General features: G+C 46.7%; 1 long non-coding RNA gene and 1 pseudogene across 1 annotated transcript in view; both read right to left on the bottom strand.

Moving 5' to 3' along the window:
* LOC129515711 (uncharacterized) overlaps positions 1–18846 on the bottom strand; it is a 30116-nt gene extending 11270 nt beyond the window's left edge. Inside the window, exon 1 of the long non-coding RNA XR_008665635.1 lies at positions 18834–18846. This is a non-coding gene — a long non-coding RNA (uncharacterized LOC129515711). The remainder of the gene's footprint in view (positions 1–18833) is intronic.
* On the bottom strand, positions 13849–16739 carry LOC129515709 (integrator complex subunit 4-like; annotated as a pseudogene).
* Positions 18847–19220: the final 374 nt, after the last annotated feature.

The raw sequence follows: 19220 nt of genomic DNA, 5'->3' as shown, positions 1-19220 counted from the left end.
GGAGTTCAGAGCAAAAGTCGTTCTTACGTGAAAACGGAATTCAGGTTGAGAGCCCACAAGACTCCCTGACGGTGCTTCGTAAGTTAGAAAATGAGCCCATAGATAGGAGATCATAAAGACGCTTTTCTTCCAACAGAGACGGCTTCCTTACTACTCACCCAGTTCCTGAACTCTGTCATGAGCTAGTGAACCCCTAGAACAAAGCTGAGAACAAAACCTGGGTTTCGGCAAAACTCCACAGTTGAACTCAGAACCAGATTAAAACCAGGGCTTACGAGAGCTTTCCCGCTGTCACATTCACCCGTGGGTCATCCCTAATCCCACCGCAGACCAGCGAGAAGACAGCAAGCTCCCATCCTTGCAGGAGTGCGCCGTGGAAGCGTCACAAGCCAGAGACACAGGGGTTGTGTCCCTCAGAGTGAAGCTACAGGAAATGGTGTCCTTCTTTTCATTTTGTCGTTCTTAAGGAACTTTCATAAAACAGCTCTGAATCATACAGTCTCCTTTAAAAATGTTCTCCTCATAAGGAAAACAGAAGAAAAATGAACCACCAAAGGTCACACTTGAAAACGCGGAACTTCAGAACTTGCGGAAGAAACACCTGTAAGACCTCTTTCCTTATACCACTTCATGGAAAGTTTCTCATGAGAAATTTACGTACTGGTTTGTGTTTTATGAATCAGACCCGAATAAAAAGAGAGACTTCTGCCAGGAAACTTAAACGGTAAGAAAATCTCCGTGTGCATGCCACTCCCAGCATCATGAGTCATGTTTTTCCCACGCGGACTGTTCCAGAGTCTCACCTTGATCCCCCCCCCCCCACACACACACACACTGGTCCTTACAGATGCGCTAAAATGGATTACCACTGCAGTGGTGTATCAGTCCTCCTCCGATATCCGTAGAAAACTAAAGAAGACCGAGGAGGGTCCTCAAACTCCCATGCCCGACCTGGTGAAAATGGCATTTAAAGTCCTTAACACCTGAGAGGAAGTGGCTGAACTTAAGAGGCAGGCCAGGCTCCAGTAGAAGGTCCAACTCCAGACCCAAGCCTCGGTGGCAGCCCTGCGGCCGGCAGGCTCCGCAAGCCCGCAGAAAGGGGGAACCAACCGAACCCCGCCTGGGGCTTGCTTCAGATGCAGCACCGAGGGACAATGGGCCCGTCAATGTCCCAATCCCAAGGAGCCAACGCGGCAATGCCCTCAATGTCGAACGATGGGCCACTGGAAATCTGCCTGCCCGGGTCTCGGAGGATCCTCGGTGCCTCCACACAGAGGAAAGAAACCCTGAGCCGGGAAGTCCAGCCTTTCAACTACTCGGATTGGACGATGACTGACGGGGCCCAGACTCAGACACCCCATAACCCAGGCCAAGCCCAGGGTCCTGCTCCAGGGAGTGGGGAAGCCCATTTCTTTCCTGTTGGACACGGGGGTGACCGACTCCATTGTGCCTTCCTACTCGGGGGACAGCTTCCCCTCTCCAGTAGTGGTGATGGGAACTGATGGCACCTCCTCTATTCCACGGACTGCCCCACTCCTCTCTTGCAGCCTGGATGGGTTCTCTTCCTCACACTCCTTCCTAAGAATCCCTTCCTGCCCAGCTCCTTTTCATCGAAAATCCTGACATCTATCAGCTTCTCCTCGGCTAAGTCCTGCTACCCTCCTACCTACCCCCTCTACTAACCCAGAACCCTCCCATCCCTGCTCTCAACTCCTGGAAGAGCTGACTCTTCCACATCCAGGACTTTCCAATCAGCCCTTCCATAACCCTGACCAAATACTCTTTGTGGCCAGAGACACGCAGCATAGGCCGTCGTTACCCTAGACGCCATCCCAGAGGCAGTTCCCTCCTCCTCGGGACAAGCTCTCGGAAGGCAGAACTTAGAGCTCTCACCAGGGCTCCTCGCCTGTCCAAAGGGCAACGAGCTACCAACGACACGGACTCCAAATACGCCTCTCTCGTCACACATACACATTCTGTCCTCTGGCAAGAGCAAAGGTTTCTTACAACCAAGGGAAGCCTCATAATCTATGGGCCCCTCATTTCAAAACTACTAGAGGCCCTCAGCCTTCCCACTGAAGTAGCCATCGTCCACTGTCGTGGACACCAATCCTCCAAGAACCCGGGGTCCCGGGCCAACAACAAAGCCGACTCAACTGCCCAAGCCACTGCCTTAGGCTCCTCACCAGCTCCCTTCCTCTTCCTCAACACACCACATTCCCCCTCTTACACCGATGAGGAAACTCAGACACTAAAAGAGATGGGAAGAATAGCCGGGGAAAAAGACTGGATCTTCATTCAAAAGAAACTCGCTCTTCCAAACCATTTAGCTCCTATGATCATTTCAGACATACGTCAATCCCTACACATTGGTCCCAAGGCCTTACACCAGTTCCCAGGACCCCTTTTCCACTATCCACATCTCCCAAGGGTAATTGGAGAGGTGCATTAGTCTTGCAAAACCTGCTCCACTGTAAATGCTGAAGGGGGAATTCGCAGGCCAGGACCCAATCACCAGCTCCACGGCTACCAACCTGGCAAGGACTGGCAGCTTGACTTTTCCCACATGCTGTGCCATAAATCCTTTCGCTACCTATTAACCTCAGTGGACACCTTTACAGGGTAGATAGAGGCTTTCCCCACAGCTCGGGAAATGGTGGATGTGGCGGCCACCATACTCATCGAACACATCATTCTGAGATTCAGCCTCCTGGAGATCCTACAATCTGACATTGGCCCGGCTTTCATCTCCAGCATCACCCGGCAAGACTCCGAGAGCCTAAGTATCACCTGGAAACTCCATATCCCATATCACCCCCAGTCTTCGGGTAAGGTAGGGTGGGCCAACGGCCTTCTCAAGGAACATCTCACCAAACTTACCCTTGAAACCCCACCTGTCCTGGCCAACCCTCCTCCTGCTGCCTTTAACAAGGCTCAGAGCCACCCCTAGAGGGCTGTCGGGCCTAAGTCCCTTTGAGCTTCTCTACGGGGCGGCCCTTCCTGCTCACTTAAAATCTTCCATCATCACCTCCTCCTCTCCTATCTTACTTACCTACCTTCCCTAACTCTTCTAAGAGCCCTCCTGCGGGCCCATGTGGATTCAGTCACCCGTACTCCAGGAACACCCACCTACAGGCTAATCCAACTCAGGACCAGGGCCCCTTCTCCTGGATAAAACTTATCCAACAAGGCACTTCCCTCGCCAGCCTTTCCTGCATGGGCAATCTGTCCCACCGTTTTATCTGTGCCGCTTTAGGCAAAACTCCCCTTGTGGCCATTCCCCTCCCCAAGTGCATTCAGCTGCACCAGCCCTGCACCCACCCACACCTCCAGCACCTGCCTCATCCCTCTCTCACTAATGCTGCCCTATTTACTGACCCTCTCAACCATCAATTCCCCTTCTGTTATTCCGCCCCTAACTCATCCCTGTGCAACGTCACCCGGTCAAACATCACCTCTCATCACGCTGCTATTGGCCGATTCTTTTGGTGCCAGGGCACCGTATCTAAATCTCTCAGTACCTCTGCCTCCCTCCTGTCTGCCTGTCTCCCTAGTTCCGCGATTAACCACCTACAGTCAGGCGGAAGTAGCCCTCCTCACCAGCCCCCCGGAAAAGCGGAAAGAGTGATCTTTCTCCCACTGGTTGGTCGGGGTCTCCCTGGCCTCAACCCTGGTGGCCACTGGGTACGGGTCCCTTATTCCACTCTGCAGATTCCTCCAGGGACCTACCCGAGAGGCCTCAGATGGCTATCGAGGCTTCGGCAGAGTCTTTTGCTTCCCGACAACGCCAAATAAACCCGGTGGCCCAGGTAGCTCGTCAGAACCGACGTGTCGTGGACCTCCTCATGGCCGAGAAAGGAGGAACTTGTACGTGTCTCAATGAAGATCGCTACTACTACATCAATGAAACAGGTGTAGTTGAAACCAATCTCCACATCCTCGCCAAAGTTCGGGAGTCTCTCCGAAAACGGTATCACCCTGTCGACCCAACTACACCCCAATGGTGGCAGACCCCACTAACCACATGGCTCCTCCTCTCTCTAAGCCCACTCCTGATCATTGGCATACCATTAATGGTGGCCCCTTGCTTTCTCCGAATCATCAAGGAAGGAATCCACGAAATATCTCGGTGATCAATCAACTAACTTGTTTTACATCCCTACGCTGGCCTGCCCACCTCCGACAGGCACCACGACGCCCCGAAATCAGCAGGAAGCAGCCGGATCTGAATCGTCGCCCCATTATAACATAACAAAAAGATCTGAATGTTGGGCCGGCAAGACTGGGGACCTCAAAACGGCCGACCCCAGGCCAGCAACGTCCCAATAAGGCCGCCTTGCTGCCCTACCCTAACTTAGCACACCAAGACCTGTAACCCTTGCCCTCATTGGAATGCCGCCCTGCCCCCATCTTCCCGCGGAAAACTCTTTATAGACCCCCCTGCAGTTGGCTTGGGCATGACACCCCCCATCGCTCTCTCCCTTGCCTGCGGGCTGCGTAACCTAGCCAGGTAACCTAGCCAGGGAGCGCAGCCCATTACAAGCCTGTTTCAACAAAAATAGATAAATAAAAATAAAAGCCTGTTTCGACCAACTTTTGCCTGGCCACTCTTCCCGTTCACTACCGTTCAGATTAAACTTGACAAAAACCATGGTCCTTTTGTACCAAACTGCCACTTAAAGACTGTGACAGCTAATCTCTACGTTGTTAGGAACTATATCGTTCCAAGATGTGTGAAACTGGCAGGGACATAAATTCCAGACATCATTCACTCTTGGCTTTGAAATGGGCTCATGGTATCTGGTATTAGGCAATGTTCTTTGGAATTTGTAGACGAATCTGACCACATCTAGCTTCAGATGTGGGAAAAAAGACATCTTATCTTATTTAGCAAAGTGATAATGCAGTGTTTTAAATACATCCCAGCTTAGATGACACACGATACTTTTCTCAATGGTTCCGGGGAGCCTCAGTCGTTGTGATTTGATAGCACCAAAGTCAATGAGAAACAGACACGCGGAACTTGAAGCGGAAAGGTACGGTCTTTCTGGGTCTTCACATTGTTTCAGTTTCTCACTAATGACTCTTCAAGGCCTGAATACATTAGTCACCCTTTTAGGCAACTTGTATGATTAAAAGTAAGAGAAGAGCAAGTAGGATGTTACCTATGCATTTGGCTGAGTCTTCGAACTCTAAAAGACGATGATGAGACCACCAGTCCATGGGGTGTCAGACTTAACAATGCAGCAGAGGCAACAAGAAACTGCTCGACCCAGGAGTAGGTGTGAGTGAAGGCTCACCAGAGGAATCATTCTATACCATTATCGACAGTCTGTACACGTCACTGCCTCGGGCCTGGCTCAGCTTCATCTGGTGCACGTCTGTTGGTCTCCCCCAGGAATTCAAGAAGGGCACTGAACACTAGTGATGGAACGGCTCTGCAAGGATATTCTGATTGTTCCATCACATGGGCCTCTTAACAATCCTAGCTTCCCAAACTGCATTCTCAGTGTGTTTCTCCAAAACAATGAGGTGCCAACCTTTATCTGAACTCTTGAATACCACCTCCGCCTGTGGCTGTCCTGTTGTGGGGACACCTTTCGCAGCTGCATGCTTTCCCCGTGTCTCATTGTGTCCCCTGCCAAGTTTGGACCCCTAGAATACAAACCCTTGTCCTGTGCCCAGGCTTGCGTGTCGGTGATTCATTCACATGGACATTCTGCTGTGGGCTTTGTCCTCTCAGGGCTCGCGATATTTACAGATATTTACATTCCTTCCCAAGCTTTGCTGTAGGCCAAATCCTTGCTCCTCACCTGGTCCCATCTGGTCTACCCAGACTCAAAAAAAAAAAAAAAAATCACAACCCACTGTCAAAATAAAGGAGGAGCAGGTGGAGATTTTTTCAAGCCGAGACCCTGAAGACGAGACCTGAGGAAGATGGACTCTACATTTACTGGTGTAAATGTAGGATGAAAAGAGATGCTCAGGATGATGCATATTACACAACATCTCACAAGCTTTCCATGCCTGAAGTATCTAGCCCGTTGTTCATTCTGCGCAAAACTGTGAGACTCAGACACTCTTTCAGAGCAGAGCCTTCTGGCACAATATGGGACAACATGGATAAAATATGGGAATGATCACCAAAATGAACCCGATTAAACTCAAAGAACGGACTTAATTTTTTTAACATCTCCTTTTTTTAAAGATTTATTTATTCATGATATATATATAGAGAGAAAGAGAGAGACAGAGACACGGGAGGAGGGAAAAGCAGGCTCCATGCTGGGAGCCTGACACGGTACTTGATCCCGGGATTCCAGGATCGCGCCCTGGGCCAAAGGCAGGCGCCAAACCGTCAAACCGCTGAGCCACCCAGGGATCCTGATCATCTGCTTCCTAATCCCCATCTCCCTACAAAGGTGGACAACGTTTCATTATGTTATTATCTGTTTCTCACCCCAACATTTCTATCTACCTGTATCCATCCATTTGCTTATGACTGAAACCAGGCAGCCATATCTGTTTCTACATCTAACCCACGACCATTCTAATTTAAAATATACTTTACAACCATCTTATTATTTTCTTCTCTATAGTCAGCACCCAGGTCACATTTATATGTCCCATGTCATCTCTCACTAGAACTAATATCATTGCATTCTGGCTAGCCTTCCCACTGTAACTCAAATCTTATCAATTTTTTTAAGACGACTTTTATCTCTTTGAGAGAGAGCATGAGAGAGAGTGCATGAGTTGGGGAGGGGAGGGGCAGAAGGAGAGGGAGAAGCAGACGCCCCACTGGGCAGGGATCCTGATGCAGGGCGGATCCCAGGACCCTGGGATCCCGACCTGAGCCGAAAGGCAGAGGCTCAACCGACTGAGCCCCCACACACATACCAGGTGTCCCTAACTCTGTTCTTTTCTGAATCATTCCCAAACCCACAACAGGTAGCCTAATAGTGCAAAGCCCCAAACATCATTATGAGTGAGTGGAAATTCTGTATCTTCTAGTTTATTTGTTCAATTATTCAATAAGCTATTATCTTGTGTAAAGCGCGGTCTTCACCTCATTGGGTAGAGCAGAGACAGAAAGATGCAAAAGTTCCTGCTCTGGTGAAGCTTCTAGAGTGGGAAACCAGTAATTAGCAACGAATACAAAACATCACATCGCATTTTAGAAAGAGACGTGTAGCAAAGAAAAAATGGAGCAGGACAACGGAAATGAGGGGTGCCAGGGAGATGGGATTTACAGTTAGAATAAATGATCAATGTAGGCCTTCATGAACAGTTTACCTCTGGGAACAGACTTGAAGCAAGTGAAGGCTTTCTAAGAGAAATTCGAGACAAAGAATTTTCTAGGCGAGGGAACGGGCTAGAATGAGTCCAAGAGTGGGCACTTGTATGGGTTTCTGAGAAACAGTAAAGGAAGACGCAGAGTGGTCAGGAAGGCAGACACAGAGGTTGTGATAAAAGAGACAAGGAAGGGCAGACAGATCACGTAGGCCTTTTGACCACCATCCTCACTTTGGCTTTTACAGTGACTGAGCCAGGTGAGCCTTCAAATGGTTTCAGAAGAGTTATAGGATCTTACTTTTGCTTTAAGTGGATCGAGATGGCTGCTCCGTGTAGAATCTTACAGCGGGGCATGGGGAAAGGCAGGAAAACCCCACAAAAGGCTTCTGAAGAATTCAGGCAAGAGAAGATGGTCACTTGAATTAGGATCTAGCAGTGGAGATAATAGAAAACAGCTGCATTCTGGATCTATATTGAAGGTCAAGATAAAAGGTATTTTGCTGATGCACTGGATGGGGGTTTGAAAGACAGCAAGGAATTAAAGACACCTCTGAGGTCTGGAGGCTGAGTAACTGGGAAGACAGCCTTGCAGTCAAGTCATAGGGGTGAAGAATACAGATGAGTGTGTTCAGGGGGAGTTGGTGAGATCATGTTTATGTGCAGAAACTGGAGGAGAGGTTACATGAGTAGTTGGATATACAATTCAGTGGGAGAATGACAAATGTGGGAGGTGTCCACCTACAAACAGCACGCAAGGCAGGACAGGAGATGATATCACTCCAGACCCGGACCCCACCCCGGAGTGACTGTAAACAGAAAGGACCAATTGCCATGCACCACACCTCGTGCAAAGCCTCATGCCCTTGCGTTCGGGTCGCGCTCAGGTGGGCCTTACTCCTCAACTTACCAGGATGATGGGAAATATTTCAATCTGACACATATAATAAGCATGATGCATAAGTAGGTAGCCATTTAGGGCAGATCTCTCATCGTCAGACTCTTAATTGTGAAACGAATGAATTAAATTTCTTCTATCAGGTAACATTTTTATTATCATGTACATTTTCTACCTGCTAAGAAAGAAAGCAATGTGCCAATATTTTGTGGTTTAAGTAAGTATCTACAGGAATAGCCATACGCTGTGACGATGGCTAGAGTGCCTCACAGATACTACTTTCATGCAGTGCACACGCCTCCCAGGCACAACTGTACAATCTACATTTGAGAAAATACAGCATTTGAATAACAAGAGACCACTGCGATAAACCGGGCCCATAAGGCTTACTATAAACATCTTCTAAATATAAATTGCTCTTCGAATCCTATCCTGTAGGAGGAATAGAGTTTTTCATGCAAACCAAAGAACGTCATAAAGCCGGCTGACAGACACATAAAACCCTTATCATAGGAACTTAGGTTTTAGTGATCTCTAAATTATTACCCAGAAATACAGTTTGGATCCTAATAACTAACTCATTCCAGAAACATTCACCGCGAGCCTCATGTGGTTTCCGACACGCTCTGACGCAGGCGCTGATGACACAGCGATGGGCAAAACACATCAGGCGTCTGCCCCCAACCACAGGTTTGGTCTTCCTCGGCGGGTGGAAGAGACAATGACTGAATAAATCTGTAACCTGTCACAAGGTGGCGAGCGCCACGAAGAGCGGGCACGCATGGCAGGGGACCCGGGGCGGAGTGGCTCTCGTGTAAGTCGTGCGCTCAGTGATTTCTAACTAGATTATACTGTATGAGACTCTTTGACCACCATCTACTATTCAAGCACACATAACAGAACAAAGGCCCCGTGGAGTGAGGACAGGTGACCCAGCTTGGAAAGGGCAAGCGTGGAAACAGACACCAGGTCTTCTAAATTGCCCTCAGAGATCCTTTCCCGCTAATGCAGTAGAGAGGGGCAGCATTCCTGTTCTGCAGACAAGGAGTAGGAGAGAGAAAAAAAGAGGTCACTAGCCTTAGGGACAACTGCTGATGGCTGTCTAACGATCACAGTTTAATAAGTGGGACATATATATATAAAAGGTAAGAGTACAGTTGTTCCTTGAACAACATGTGTTTGCATTGCATGGGTCCACTTCTTTATACAGTACAGCACCATACATGTCTTTACTCCCATGATTTTCTTTTTTTAAAGATTTAGTTAGTTACTTAAGAGAGAATGAGAAAGAGTGTGTACAAGAGTTGGAGGGGCAGAGGGAGAGAATTCCAAGTAGACTCACTGCTGAGCATGAATCCCGATGCAGGGCTTGATCCAGAGACCATGAGATCATGACCTGAACCAAATCCAAGAGTCAGGCATTTAACTGACGGCATCGCCCAGGAACCCAATGACTGCACCACCCAGGCGCCCCTCTTCCTTATGATTTTAATAACATTCTCTTTTCCCCAGCTCACTTCATTGTAAGATACATATTAATCTACTGTTTATATCATCGGTAAGGTTCCAATCAACAGTGGGCTACTACTAACAGTCAGGTTTTGGCAGAATCAAAAATCATACATGGATTTTCAGCTGTGCTGGGGGATGCTGTCGGGACCCCTAATCCCCACGTTGTGGGAAGGTCAGCTATATTCTAATGAATTTATAGTTCTTTACGGTACTACACTTTCCAAATTTGTCGCTTAACAAAAACCTGAAGCAGAGAACACAATGTTCATTGAAACCACTGTTTCAGTAACTAAATTTGAGCTACTGTTGATGAAATGGAGTACTGTATATTTCCCGTTATGAGAGTACCTCGTGCGCACGCATGACACACACACCATCCCTACAGAGCCTTGTGTGGGCTCTTTGTTTTCCACTCGATGCCAGAGAAACTTCCGTTTTATCCACAAAGTTCCCATTTCCAAAGCCAACCAACATCACTGCAAACATGGACTAGTGGTAACAGGAGCGAGGGATGTCTCGGTCCAGTTAGACCAGAGGAGTGGCAAACATTGTTGCCGCCAAAACCAACGGAAAACCCATTACAAATATGATGGTCACAAACGACACTTCCCTACAAAACAAAAGTGGCACATCCTGTTGTCTTGTCCAAACTCTCTGTGGCCGCGACCAATCGAGAGCTTCCAGCTTTCCTGCACTTACTTGCTTCCCTTACGTTTGTCACCTCAGATACATGACTTTTCTTTTCTGCAGCTCAGGTTTTGATTTTTTGGTAACTTCTTCTAAAACTTTCTAAGGTTTTGTTGTATTGATTTCTTCAAAGAATATCAACACTTTCTAGCTAAGGATCTCCTACAAATGACTGTGTTGTCTTTACTTCAAATAATTACTAAACTTCCTTTGTACTTAAGAGTCATCAGGCGCGCGCGTGCACACACACACACACACACACACACACACACACAAAGAGTCATTAGGCACCATGACAACCCACTGGTTAGTTCTCAGCATTTTGCAATTCAGATCACTAGTCAGCTTTCTTCCTGGTCTTCAGACCTGCTTCAATACAACAGGTAAGTATAAAAACAACTTTCATCAGTGAAAACTCCCATAGGAGTTCAGGATTGTTGCACTCTAATGGATACATGGAAGCAAATGTGTATTTCTAGAAACCAATGAATTTATGACTATAAAAGATACAGCACCTGTAAACTGAAGAGCTTATTCCTCAAAAATACAGCTGATAAAAAAAGTCAGTGCATACATCCAAAAAAGCCTTAAATAATAAGGGAGGAAAATAAGTAGAACGTGTTAAAAAGATGGCCAAATGAGAGAGGCATCCTGCCTCTCAGGATGGTTTCCTTATCTTTTACTGCATTTTATAAATGTCATAAAATAATGATGATTTTTTTATTGGAGTTCAGTTTGCCAACATATAGCATAACACCCAGCGCTCATCCCATCAACTGCCCCCCTCAATGCTCGTCACCCAGTCACCGCACACCCCCACCCCACCTCCTTTTCTTCCACCCCTTGTTCGTTTTCCAGAGTGAGGAGTCTCTCACGTTCTGTCTCCCTTTCTGATATTTCCCACTCATTTGTTCTCCTTTCCCCTTTCTTCCTTTTCACTATTTGTATATGCCCCAAATGAATGAGACATTACAATGTTTGTCCTTCTCCGATTGACTTACTTCACTCAGCGTAATACCCTCCAGTTCCAAATGATGACTATTTTAAAGGAGAAAAAAACCACTTTTTTTAAATTATGAGGTATCATACTGGGAGAATCCTTTCAATGACTGGGAAAAAAATACAGTCACACAATACAGTCTGCGGACAGCAGACATATACAATGCACGTTGTCCACTTTCTCCATCATTAACCACATGATAAAGCTCTTTTAAAAGTACAAGGGGAGGCTACGGAAGGAGTTGCTTCCACCTGTATTCCTGTTTGCAGTTTCTTCCTCATGTCTGTCAAGACAGAAAGAAGCATTTTTTTTTATTTCCTTTCTTTTAAGTCTTTAGTTTAAATAAAAAAAGGGGGGGCAAACCGATAGGATTTTCAACTTTTGGTGACAGTCATGGAAATCTGGAGACTCATGAGTTCTAAGACTAGGGTTTGTGAACTGAAATTAAGAATTCAAGGATTACAGTTAAAGTCTCAGAGCGAAAGACATGAGGCCGAGTATTTTTCAACGAAAGCCCAAAGAGAAAAACAGAGGCTGACGACAGAGAAGAGCTGTGACATAAACCACAGATGATGTCGGAATTGTGATTTCTGTTAAATCTTGCCATGTATGCATGGATGTACGGACAGATACACACACATAGATCTCCGACAGTTCTTGTTCCTCAACGGTTATGTTCAAGGTTTGGTGGGGGGACCATCATTCTTTGTCTTGGCATATTTTGCTTACTTTTTGCTATGAAAGGACATAGAAAATTAAGTATAAAGATAATTTACAGATTTCAACTGTAAAAGAAAATATCAGGTTTTTAGTCCATAAAATCCAGACACCTACTGATAAAGCATCCTAGGAGGATCATCACTAGAAAAGTCCAATGGGACACACGGAAAAACTTCACGTTAACTACTTCCAAAGTCAAAATTATTTTCACACTTTCTAGAGGTATTCAATATTTAATGTTGACGCCTGATGGAAAGGTCTGAAGTACTACAAACGCTCAGACATTGTAGAAAAGGATGTAGTACTGCCACGTCTACCATCAATTCTATCCAAATAAGTGCTATTTTATGGTGTTAGTTATTACTGTATATAAAACTATTGAAGACCAAGATTCTTTGGACATATTCTTACAGTTTCCCCAAATGTGTAAGATGGAAATAGGACTTTTTTGAGCATTCATTTTTTTCCCTCCTGATTCACTAGCACCTCTCAAAAATAAGCTCTAGGGAATCATGAAGTCTATTCGATAATTTCCTACTAAACACCCTAAATTACACAGAAGACCGCCATGTTGATATAGATCTACTCGGACTGTCAAGGAATTATTTAACTTAGATTATGAGCAGCTACATTTACCAGTGCTTCCAGTCTGGGACCTTATTTCTAAGTGTGTGAGTTGGTTCTCCTGTTTCCATAATAACCAATTTAACAATCAGCTTGGCAGTCAACTACTTTAGAGTTAGTTTCATTAATGTTAGCTCTCATCTCATTAATACATGAATCGACTGATACTGTGGGACTACTTATTTTTCTAATATACTCGTAAAAGGGCTCTGAATTCAAGGTAACAAACCTTCTGGAAGAATTAGCTCAGGCTCTTTTGTTTAAACTCAATCTTTTCCCTGTAGAACCTCAATGTATATTTTAGAATTTTCTTCCAATACTTTAGGACTCACTTAAACTTCTAGTCCTAATACGACGATTTCCTTTTGTTGCTGCAGGGACCTAGAAATGCAACAAAGTTATGAGCTAGAAGTTTTTCAGTTTTTGAATGTCAGTCAAAACCAAAACCAAAAAAAAAAAAAAAAAAAAGGAAATTCCAGGAATTAAATTGGAATACAAAGTAGTCTTCATTTCACAGGACTCCCTCTATCGTTAATCCTCACGAGAATGAACACAGAAAGGAAGCTACTCCCTTACTGTATAATGAAAATCGTGATTTTTGGAATGCTTTTTCCAAATCAAAAAGCTCTCGAAACTAGTTCTTTCTCTCTCCTCTTTCCTGGTTTCGAGTAAAAGACCCTTCTTAGTAGATGATCTGGTACCTAACGAGCACTGCTGGTTGGCTGCACACACACGTACAACAACACGAACCCAACAAGTAGAACCAAACGTCACTCTCCTTTCACGGCGTTTGTCGTTTCTAATGGCTGAGTAATATTCCATCGTATCATAGACCACAGCTTCTTTTGTTGTTGTTGTTGTTGTTGTTGTTGTTGTTGTTTTCTCAACTTTATAGAGGTGGTGGGGGGAGTCAGGGAAGGAAGAGGTGTGGACTTGAAGGTTTTTGATTTTTTAATGCAAAATAATTTATTTTGTGTTTGATACCAGATGAGACGATAAGGGTGATGGTGCACATGCCCATACGCCGGCTCCAGGTGAAGTGCTCTAGGCTTCGGGCTCACTCTGCTACCTAAGAAGGTCTTTCTCAGCTTCAGCTCTACACAATGCTTGTGACTCAGCGCCTTGCGGGGTTGGGCATTATGTAAACTTTCACAGACTTGCTGAAGGGGATGGTGCCCTCCATGCTGGTTTCCACCTGGGGTGACACTTTGCCACCTTCAATCCGGGGGGGGGGTTGGAATGCGGGAATTAGAGTTGTAGGCCAGTAGCAGTCTCACTTCCACCTGGCATGGTTCTGTCCAGGCAGTATGGGAGAGGTACACCTGAGTGATAAGCTGGTGGCGCCCTGGGCCAGGATTCTGCAAGTCTGCCGGCTTAGGATGAATCCTCTGAGCCTGGCCATCTGGATAGAAGACATGGACCTTCACAGCTCTCTCAGGGTCCTGCACATGTTCCAGGGTCGCATCGACATCCAGGGCCACAACCAATCCAGATGTAAACCGCAAAGGGTTGTCTGACTCGCCTGCTGGCTCAATGATGGTGGCTGAAGTGTGTTCCATCTGCTCTGGAAGGGGGAGGTGCAAGAAGGTACTCTGCCTCAGCATGGTCTGTAGAATTTTGACCACTTCCACAGGTTTGGATGTCATGAGTCGGGGCATAAGGTCAAGACGTTTGTCCACAAAGCTGTCCTGTAGGTGGGGGCAAATCAGCAATAAAACACCTCTGAAAAAAGTCCACTTCCTGTAAAAAGTTTTCACACATCCCAAATAAGGGGTCAACTCTTCGAGTAGTCTGTGCTGTTACTATAAGTTGCAAGGCTTTGGCCTGCAGCCTCATGTGATGTATAATCACTCCCTGTTTCTTCTCCACACCACTGTACATGAAGTCCATTTTGCAGGTCTCTTCCATGATGTTTTGCTGCCGCGGAGGCCAAGTCACTCTGCTTCAAATACAAAGGGGCAGCCACATTCCACAGCTTTCCTTGCAAGGCCTTGATGAGAAGAAGCTGACACCGAAGATAGGTAGCCAAGAAGTCAGCAACTCCTGCTAGTTCAGACTGAAGTTCTCCAAGTCTTTGCAGATCCCGGATGGTGAACTCCAGCAGCTTCTGGGTTCCCTGAGGGTCCTGGTGCTCTGAAGACTGTACACCCTTTCAGGGCTCTGCTGCAGGAACTGATGGGACAGGTCCTCATGGGGCGCAATACCAGGAGAAATGGACGATGACACTAGTTTTCTACCTGGTAACCTTAAGGCAGGAACAAGATGAGAAAGACTGTCTCGGAGGTAGGCATAATGCCTGAAGGTATGATCTGAGAACAGTGCCTGCATTGTTGGACAGGTTGTAGCAGCATTAAAAATAAGAACCAAAACTGCAATGTAAGCTGGGTCATCCATGTCTGGTTCAGCCGTGTCAAAAAATGGATGTGTGCTCAGGAGCTCTGGCACCAAGGGAAGCACCAGGGTTGGATGCCGACTTCCCAGAAACTTCAAGCACTTCCATACAGAGTCCCTATCAGTAGGGTACTTGGTTAAATTTTTCAGCAGCTCCACCAGTGCAAGATGAATCCCTTCTTTAGTCGAAACATTAGTACAGCATAAAAGTTCGTGAAGAGCCAGCCTCTCGAATATCTCTGGACAAATCCTCTAACACAGCCAGGATCTCGGAGAGTGATATTATTAGAAATTTTTCTCATGCTGTGTATGGACTGCAGGCGTACTTCCTCAATTTCATCATTAAACATGTCAACCGGGAAATCAGGGCGGTATTTCTCCACAAAAGAAGGTGAAGATTGGGCCAGCATGCAGAGAGCCTCCACAGCAGCAATGTGGACCTCATACATCTCATCTTCCAATCCATGAACAAAGGCTCCACAAGCTCCTGACTCAATCAAGTTCACAGCTCCTGTATCTATTTCTTCCTTGGGAGCATCACCTCCCCACCTTCTGCCACTGGAAAACTCTCCTGACCTGTGAAGTTCCTTGGCACGTTCATGTGTAGTGCGTTTTCTCCTGAGATCTGACATGAGCTTCTTGTCGAGCGTCTGCTCCAAGAAATCAGAACTGACTTGTTCCATTGAGCCCAATAGCTTTGCAGCCTGAACTCCAACCACCCAGGAGCCATCACTGACCACGGGACAAATTTTTCCACATGCATCATCAACTAAGCGAGTTTCTTCATTAGAAGAAGGAATGGGGACAGTGCTTTCAGGATAGAGCTGACTGACAGCCCAGATAAGTTGGACTGCAGCACTGCGCACTTGTTCATAGTCATCAGACAACAATTTACAGGCCTGATTATAAATTGCTTGGTGTAATTTCAGTCCTCTTTCATGAAGCTGCAACATGGCTTTTATACCTGCTGCTCTGACATGTGGGTCTTGGTCACTGAAGTAATCCCCTATAATCTTCTGGACATCTCTGACAGCTAGGCCTTCTCCATCTTTTGTGACACTTGTCTCCATAGAGCCAAGATTGCCATGTAATTGCAGGCACTTATTTGTTACACCATGAGACGTGTCTGTGAGGTGCTTGCAGGCTACATCAACTAATCCCATCTGGATAGCTTGATTCTCTGGGAGTTTGGTGCCAGTTGTCTGGGAGCAAGGTGTCCAACAGTTGAGCAAGGACTTGATGAGACTTTTCATTCTGCAGGATGTTAATGGCATCATCCATAACGCAGTCTGGTGAAAATCCTGCAGTCTTTGATAATAAACCCAACAATGATGCAATTTTCAGTCTCACAGATGGATCATTCTCCTTATAATAATGTTCCAAGAGAATCCTGACTACTCCTTCCACACTTACTGCTTCAACAGGCTTTCTGGCAAACTGGAGTAGATACTGCAAAGCATCCGCTGGGGAGGGAGCTTTACACCGATCTACGTGGAGTGCTGCAGATTTACTTGGTTTTGTCAATCGCAGTTTCTTGGTTGCAATTTCCTCCTGTTGTTGCTGGACCACCTTAGTGAATTCCTTGTACACTCGTTTCTTTAGGTGAGCCGCCATGACTGCCCGCCACACCACAGCTTCTTGATCCATCATCTTTCGATGGACACAGAAGCTCCTTCCGCAGTTTGCCTATTGTGGACATTGCTGCAATAAACATTGGGGTGCAGCTGTCCCGGTTATTATGCTGAGTGAAAACAGTCAATCGGAAAAGGACAGACATTATATGGTCTCACTCATTTGGGAAATATAAAAATTAGTGAAAGGGAATAAAGGCAAAGGAGAGAAAATGAGTGAAAGTATCAGTGAGGGTGACAAAACAGGAGACACCTAACTCTGGGAAACAAACAAGGGGTAGTGGAAGGGGAAGTGGGTGGTGGGGTGGGGTGACTGGGTGATGGGCCATGAGGGGGGCTCTTGGCGGGATGAGCACTGGGTGTTGCGCTATATGTGGACAAATTGAACTCCAATAAAAATTAAAAATTCAAAAAAAAAGAAAATGGGCCCTTTATGTAAATAAGCAAACATTTAACTGATGTATTCATTAGGTCCAATAAATGGAAATGTATGGCACTAAAAAAAAAAAAAAACAAAAAAAAAAAAAAAAAAGACACCAGGGAAATCTTCAGGGTTCTAAAGAATGTCATTGTTTTTCAAAAGATATCCGAATGATATAAACAGGAACATCACAAGTACAGAAGGAAAAGCTGCCGGAGGCACCGATATGAACAATTTCCCTACTACATTAAATGCCGTAGATCATTATGAGAAAGATTGGAATGCATCAGTAAATAAGAATCTTTAAGTCTTGGACACAGTTATTTTTTTAACATAAGCAAATATGCAATAATGTATTTCAAATGTGAAAAAGTACCTGTACCCACGGCCACCCTGGAGGAAGAGCACGCCAAGGGGCATGCTATCAGGATCCCCCACATGACGGAGCAGCCACTTGCCTCAGTGGAGCAACCGACCTCGGGCACTGAGCAACATCCTAAACGAAATCAAGAACCCAGCAGAGCTACTACAATGGGGCGAGCTGAAGCTTATGGGCCTGAGCAGTTCGAGCCGGGCATGGCAGTCAGTGCTGAGTTCTTGGCCCGAGCCGAGATGCCAGCTGCTGAGGCCAAGACAATTTACATGGCAGTCACACCTCTGATTCACTGTCCCGACCTGGAGGAACCACCTGCACACTTGGCCACCCTGCAAGAAGAGCTCCCCCAGGGCGCCCACGATCAATGTCCCCGGCATGCCATGCCAAAGGAGTCACCTGCCTAAGTGCAGCAACCAGCTTCGGCCCCTGAGCAACATCATGAACCACGTCAGCAGCCCACCCCAGCTCCGAAGGTGGGGGCTGATGAAGCTTCTGGGCCTGAGGTGATCGAGCTGGGCGGGACTGTCGGTGCTGAGTGCTTGGCCAGAGCGCAGATGCCAGCTGCTGAGTCGAAGCCAATGCACGAGGTGGTCACACCTCTATTCACTCTCCCGACAAGGAGGACCCACCTGCAATCTTGGCCACCCTCGCGGTAGATCATGTCCCGGCGCATGATAACAGGGTCCGCCACATGCCGGAGTGGCCACCCGGCTCAGTGGAGCAACTAGCGTCCGCCCCTGTGCAATATCCTGAACCACCTCAACAACCGGCCCCAGCTCCTACCTCGGGGCCTGCTAAAGCTTCAGGGCCAGAGGTGATCGAGCTGGTCACAGCTCGAACCGAGATGCCAGCTGCTGAGACCAAACCAATGCACGTGGTGGTAATACCTCTGACTCACTGTTCCGATATGCAAGAGCTACTTGTACCCGTGGCCACCCTGGAGGAAGAGCACGCCCAGGTGCATGCTATCGGGTTCCCGCACATGCCGGAGCAGCCACCTGCCTCACTGGAGCGAACGACTTTGGCCACTGAGCTCCATCCTGAACCAAATCAAGAGCCCGCCACAGAGACTACAGTGAGGCCAGCTGAAGCTTCTGGAGATGGAATACTTCCAAACTCGTTCTATGAGGCCACCATCACCTTAAGTCCAAAAGCAGACAAAGACCCCACCCCACCAAAAAGGAGAGTGATAGAACGATGTCCCCGATGAACACGGATGCAAACATTCTCAACAAGATACAAGCCAATACAATCCAACGGTACATTGAGAAGTTACTCACGGTGACCAGGTGGCATTTATCCCCGGGACGCAAGGCTGGTTCAACACTCGTCAAACACTCCGTGTGACTGATCAGATCTGCAAGAGAAAAAACAAGAACCAGGTGATCCTCTCAATAGATGCAGAGAAAGCATTTGACAAAATACGACATCCATTCCTGATCCAAAAGCTTCAGAGTATAGGGATAGAGGGAACGTTCCTCAGCATCTTCAAAGCCGTCTACGAAAAGCCCACAGCAAATTATCATTCCCAAGGGGGAAACGCTGGGAGCCTTTCCCCGAAGAAGATCAGGAATGAGACACGGATGTCCACTCTCACCACTGCAATTCAACATAACACTAGACATCGTAGCCTCAGCAATCAGGCAACAAAAAGAAATAAAAGGCAT

The sequence above is a fragment of the Nyctereutes procyonoides genome, unplaced genomic scaffold, assembly GCF_905146905.1.
Source record: "Nyctereutes procyonoides isolate TBG_1078 unplaced genomic scaffold, NYPRO_anot_genome, whole genome shotgun sequence".
In the NCBI taxonomy this organism is placed as follows: Eukaryota; Metazoa; Chordata; class Mammalia; order Carnivora; family Canidae; genus Nyctereutes; species Nyctereutes procyonoides.
The sequence above is the reverse complement of the archived record's forward strand: the minus strand, read 5'-3'. Positions and strand labels throughout refer to the sequence as shown.